Consider the following 6,847-nt stretch of genomic DNA (forward strand, 5'->3'; position numbering starts at 1 on the left):
ACAAATGGACAAGGGAATCATGGAGGGTGGGTGGGAAGACGTGGAGGTAAAGATGTTTTTGGTGGTAGGATCCTGTTGAAGATGGGGAAAGTTGCAGAGAATGATATGTTGGATGCGAAGGCTCATGGGGTGGTAGATAAGGACAAGAGGAACTCTATCACTGTTAAGGCAGCAGGAAGATGGGGTGAGTGCAGTGTCCTGGAAATGGATATGGCAGAGACAAAGGAACTGAGAAAAGGGTATAGCATTTTTATAGAAAATAGAGTGGGAAGAGGTATAGTCAAAATACCCTTAGGAGTCGGTAGTTTTATAGAAGTTTGTCTCCAGAGATGGAGACAGAGTGATCAAGAAAGAAAAGAGAGGTGTTAGAAATGGAGCAAGTGAATTTAAGGGTAAGGTCAAAATTGGAGGCAAAGTTGACGAAATTGATGAGTTTGGCAGGGGTGCATGAATCAGCACCAATGCAGTTATCAATGTCGCACAAAGAGAGTTGGGGAGCTTTACCGGGGAAGGCTTTGGATATGGACTGTTTCACGTAGCCAATGAAAAGGCAGATATAGCTGGGTCCATGGCTACATCTTGAGTGGGGGGGAGTTGAAAGAGAAATTGTAGAGGGCGAGGACTAGTGCTGCCATTTGGATGAAGGGTGGTGGTGGTGGAAGGAAACTGGTTGGGTCTGTTGTCAGGAAAGAAGTGGAGAACTTTAAGACCTTTGTTGGGGATAGAAGTGTATTGGGACTGAACATCCATGGTGAAAATGAGCCGATGAGGGCCAGGGAATTGAAAGTTGTTGAGGAAGTGTCAAGGATATAGACGGGAAGGGGGATAAAATGGAGTCAAGGTATGTGGACAGGAGTTCAGTGGGGCAGGAGCAGACAAAAACAATGGGCCTACCCGGACGATTAGGTTTATGGATCTTGGATAGGAGGTAGAAACAAATAACTGTGCGATAAGGAAACTATGAGTTTAATGGCTGTGGATGGGTGTTGGGTTTGGTGATGGTGATGGAGACAATTCTCTGATAGTCTAGAGAGGGGTCCTCTTCAGGGGGTAAATAAGAGGAGGTACCTGAGAGTTGTCGCCTGGCTTCAGCAAAGTAGAGGTCAGTCCGTCACACTTTTGTCTGCAGGTTTAATGGTGAGGTTGGGATTGCTGCCGGAAGAGTGGAAGGCAGTGCGTTCAGAGGAGGTAAGGTTCGAAGGGGAGAGAGGAGAGTGGGAATAAATGGAGCCTTTTCTGACTGGCTGCAGGTTACTAGCGGTGTTCCACAGGGATCTGTGTTGGGACCAATTCTTTTTACGTTACATGTCCATTATATGGATGATGGAATTGATGGCTTTGATGCAAAGTTTACAGATGATATGAAGATAGGTGGAGGGACAGGTAGTTTTGAAGAGATAGAGAAGCTGCAGAAGGACTTAGACATATTAGGAGATGGACAATGGCAGATGGAATACAGTGTCAGGAAGTGAATGGTCATGCACTTTGGCAGAACAATGAAAGGGTTGACTATTTTCTAAATGGAGAGAAAACACAAAAAACTGAGGTGCAAAGGGACTTGGGAGTCCTTGTGCAGGATTCCCTAAAGGTTAATTTACAGGTTGAGTCTGTGGTGAGGAAGGCAAATGCAATGTTTGTATTCATTTCAAGAGGACTAGAATATAGACGCAAGGATGTAATGTTGAAACTTTATAAAGCACTGGTGAGGCTTCACTTGGAGTACTGTGAGCAAGTTTGGGCCTTCTATCTTAGACAGGATGTGCTGAAACTGGAGAGGGTTCAAAGGACATTCACGAAAATTCCAGAATTGAATGGTTTGTCATACGAAGAGCATTCAATGGGTCTGGGCCCTGTATTCACTAGAATTCAGAATGAAGGGCAACCTCATTGAAACCTATCAAATGGTGAAAGGCCTTGATAGAGTGGACGTGGAGAGGATGTTTCCTTCAGTAGTAGAGTCAAAGACCAGAGGATGCAGCCTCAGCCTTTTGGAGATGAGGAGGAATTTCTTTAGCCACAAGTCATTGAGAATATTTAAAGCAGAGGTTTATAGATTCTGGATTGGTCAGGGTATGAAGGGGCACGGGGAGAAGGCAGGAGATTGGGGCTGAGAGGGAAAATGGATCAGCCATGATGCAATAGAGGAGAAGACTCGATGGGCCAAATGGCATAATCCTGCTCCTATATGTTATTTTCTTATAAGTCCTGGTTAAGTGACCACTGACATCAGGCAGACAGTCTCTGAAGAGTATTGATAATGGCTGCGGTCACCCGTCTTGCAACGATACTGCTCAGAAGAAGGCAACAACAAACCACTTCTGTAATTCGCTAAGACCATAGACCATGAACGCACACATCATATGACATGGCGCATGATAATGATGGTGGATAAGTATATGGGTGGTATGAAGGGCTATGGTCTAGGTGCTGGTTGCTGGGACTAGGCAGAATAATTGTTTGACATGGTCTAGAAAAGCCAGAGGGCTGTAGTGCTCCTTGACTCTTCAGATTATGATCTTAGAATCTTGATTAAGAGGAGTAATTAATATTGTTCAATTGGAAGCACCATAGGACATGTGTTTAAAATCATGACAAATAGTATTGAGGGGACAGAGGTGATGAGGATTTTAAAAAATGTCGAGTGTGTTTGTAACCTGAAACTCACTAGCTATGAGAATGATTGAAAGTTAATCAGAGCTTTCAAGGGTGGGTTGGGAAGGTACTCCAGAAAAATAATTTGAGTTACTGGAAAGAATAAGTTAATTAGACTTTATAAGATTGCTCGACAAAATGCCTGTGCTTTTGGGCTGAATGGTCTCCAGTTCCACAACAACTCTGTGTTCTGTCAGCCGAATCATTTGCCAGAGAAACAAAGTGAAGGTAAGTGATTTCTGACAGTGCCCAATCTCATCTTTTATCAAATAAAGTGAGTTTAATTATCACTGAAACATACTTGGATAAAACGAAAGTGTTCCTCTGGGGCCAAGGTGCAAATCATACACAGCACATTCAAAATAATGAGCAAAAAAAAAACATATATATAGTCCAAGACCTTGAGTGACATGTCTCGCAAATTGATGGTACAGTTTCTGGCACCAACCTGGTAGACAGCACCAACGAGAGAGGCCAGCCTCCAACCGAGCAACGATGCCACGCCACACCATCTCTGGCCTCTCCGCACCTGGAATGCAGCAACAGGCAAGCCTGAGGCTTGAGGCCTAATCAAGCAGGAAGCAATATTATCACTCCTGAGACTATGACCTGCCCTACTGGATCTGTGCAGACCCAATGATATAATGAATCCTCGTGATGTGGTGTACACACTGTACCTCAGTTATAACTCAAAGTAGAGTGTTCCACAGGTTCTGAAGATAAACTACAAAAGCAGCCATCACAGATTACCACAATATTACATGATTCTCTCCTTATGTTATTCAGTGAAGGTAACAATTTTGAGAAGTATAGAATGGGAGTCTGTCCCAAATACTGCAGTACCAAAGTAGCTGTACTGAAGATACATAGGACAAAAGTCTGATCTCAGACCTTTCATTTAATTGACATACTGGAGGGAGTTCACAGTCCAGGCAGCTAATGATTAACACAAAGGACTAGAAATTTGATTGCACACTGGTGCTTTATTTTGAGCATCACACAATCTAATTTCAATTTTAGCCAAAATAAATTGCATTGATGATTGTTACTTCCATGTGAAATCATCGCAGCTGCAAAATTAGGCCTGGTACACCCCTGTGCTATTGACTTGACAAACACAGTGATATGGGATTAGCTCAGGTCAGCATGGATGAGTTATGCCCTGGGGCTTATTTTCATGCTGTATAGCTCATTGACTGCACTTGATGTTCTGTTGGCAACAGACATGCACCTGAGCTCAAAGTAAATTCATTATCAAAGTACAGATACCTCACCACATACAACCCTGAGATTCATTTTCTTGAGGGCATACTCAATAAATCTATAGAATAATGACCATAGCAGAATTGATGAAAGACCGCACCAACTTGGGCGATCGACCAGTGCGCAAAAGACAACAGACTGTGCAAATACAAAACAAGGGTGCAAGCTGATTCAATGGAGACTTTAAAAAGGGGATTGGACAAATTTCAGTGGGAAAAAAATTGACAGGGCTATGGAAAATGAGGAGGAAATGTACGGTGGGACTAATTCATCAAAGAAGAAACATAGGTTCAAAAGGATGAATGGCCTCCTGTCTAATAATTTAATGGTGGCAGGTGTGCAAAGACAACAAACTGCGCAAATACAAAAGGAAGAAATAATAAATAAGCAATAAACATTGAAAACATGAAATACAGAGTCCTTGAAAGTAAGTCCATGAGTTGTGGGACCAGTTCAGTGTTGGGGTGAATGAAGTTATCCCCTTTGGTTCAAAAAAGCCTAATGGCTCAGGGGTAATAACTGTTTCTGAAGCTGGTGGTGTGTGTCTTGAGGCTCCCGAACCTCCTTCCTGATGGCAGCAGCGAGACGACAGCAAGTCCTGGGTGGTGGGGTTTGCTGAAGATGTACAGCATCTTCAGCAAATGTACATATGTTGCTTTCCTGTCAACAGTGTTTCATGTAGATGTGAATTGCGGAGAGCTTTACCCGTGATGAGCTGGGCCATATTAACTACTTTGTGTGGAATTTTTCGTTCAAGGGCATTGGTGTTTCCCTATCAGGCTGCGATGCAGCCAGTCAATATATTCACCACTGCACATCTATAGAAGTTTGTCAAAATCTTTGACGTCATGCCGCAAGCTCCTAAGTAGAGGTGCTGCCATGCTTCCTTGGTAATTGCACTTACGTGCTAGGTCCAGGCGCTGAAATAATTACACTGAGGAATTTAAAGCTGCTGATCCTCTCCACTTCTGATCCTCTAATGAGGACTGGCTCATGGAACTCTGGTTTCTTTCTTCTAAAGTCTATAATCAGCTCCTTGGTCTTGCTGATATTGAGTAAGAGGTTGTTGTTATGCAACCGCTCAGCCAAATTTTCAATCTCCCTCCTACGTGCTGATTCATCACCACCTTTGATTCGGCCTACGACAGTGGTGACATCAGCAAACGTGAATATGGCATTGGAGCTGTGCTTAACCATACATTCATAAGTGCAAAGCAAATAGAGCAGGGGGCTGAGAACACAGTTTTGTGGTACACCTGTGCTGGTGGATATCATGGGAGATGTTGTCGTCAATCTGAACTCACTGGGGTCTGCAAGTGAGGAAATTGAGGATCCAATTACACAAGGAGGTATTGAGGCCGAGGTCTTGGAGCTTGTTGATTAGTTTTGAGGGTATTGAATGCTGAGCTTTCATTGAAAGAGGAACCTGATGTGTCTATGCTGTCCTGATGTTCCAGGGTTGAGTGAAGAGCCAGTGAGGTGGCATCTGCTGTGTAATGATGCCACTATTTATGCACATGTTAAAACCCATAAATTGGAGCTCAGAGCTCCACACCATGGCTATTTGTGGGACTGTCCCGTTTGAACAAGGAGCACAATATGTTGCACATTTGCTTTTACCCTGGCAGTAGGAGAACTAAGTGACCAAATTCCAAAATGATTGAAAATCTTTCCTCCTTTTCATCAATCCAATCCTATTAATAGCATCCAAGGGAGATATGGTATGGAAAAACAGGCTCTTTGACTCAAGTCCATTGCAACCATCCACCATCTACTTTAATCCTGTTCTACAACCTAGGTGCAATTCATAGAGGTCAATCATCCTACTGGCCTGCACGACTTTGAAATGCGGGAGGCAGCCAACATGATCACAGGGGGGACAGAAGAGACAGCAAGATCTGGAATCCTGAGCAACCAACAATGTGCTGGAGCAGTGTTTGTGAGAGAAAAGGACTGTTCTGAAACCTTACATCAGATGTTGCAAGGTTTGGATGTGAGACATTGAAAATTCCTTCTCTCCTACAGATGCTACCTGACCTGCTGAGTTGCTTCACAGATTGTTTAGTGATTGCAGGGAGAACATGCAAACTCCAAACAGACAGCAGCCAAGGTCAGGAGTGAATCTGTGTCGCTGGCACTGAGAGATACCACTTCTACTACCCACACCAGCATGCCACCAACTTTTGAACTTCCTGCTGTTAAATCCTCAATAATGAACTCTGGTATTTTCCTTAATATCGTTAATTAATCTGTTCCTCATATTCTCCTTCCCTCTTTTTTTGTAAAAGAAGATATGCTTAAAGCAAATTACCCCAAAATCCACGTACTTACTTTTACAGTACTGTGCAAAAGTCTTAGGGTTTAAAACTAGAGTTGCAGAGGATTGGGAACCAGAGTGCTAGAACTGTTAGTAGAGAGGCTGTGAAGACAAATGTTGGTAAGACCTCAGTCAGAGTCAGGATTCAAAAGGCTGAGTGTGATGTTACTAGTGTCCTGAGCTGCGTACATTTCAATGCAAGAAGTATCACAGGAAAAGCAGGTAAGCTCAGGACATGGATCAGCACCTGGAATTATGATGTTGTAGTCATTAGTGAGATTTGGTTGCAGGAGGGACAGGACTGGCAACTTGATATTCTGGGGTTCCGTTGCTTTAGAGGTGACAGAGTGGATGGATTAAAGGAGGAGGGGTGGTATTACTAGTCAGGGAAAATGTCGTAACAGTACTCCTTCAGGATAGACTGGAAGGACTGATGTGGAATGGAGAGATAAGAAAGGTACAATCATGTTAATTGGGCTGTATTACAGACCATCCAACAGCCCTAGAGATTCAGAGGAGCAAATTTGTAAAGAGATTGCAAACTGTTGTAAGAAACATAAGCTTGTTATAGTAGGTGACCTTAAAATTTCCAGGGAATCCCATACTGTAAAAGGA

Source organism: Mobula hypostoma, chromosome 30 (genome assembly GCF_963921235.1).
Source record: "Mobula hypostoma chromosome 30, sMobHyp1.1, whole genome shotgun sequence".
NCBI classification, from domain to species: Eukaryota; Metazoa; Chordata; class Chondrichthyes; order Myliobatiformes; family Myliobatidae; genus Mobula; species Mobula hypostoma.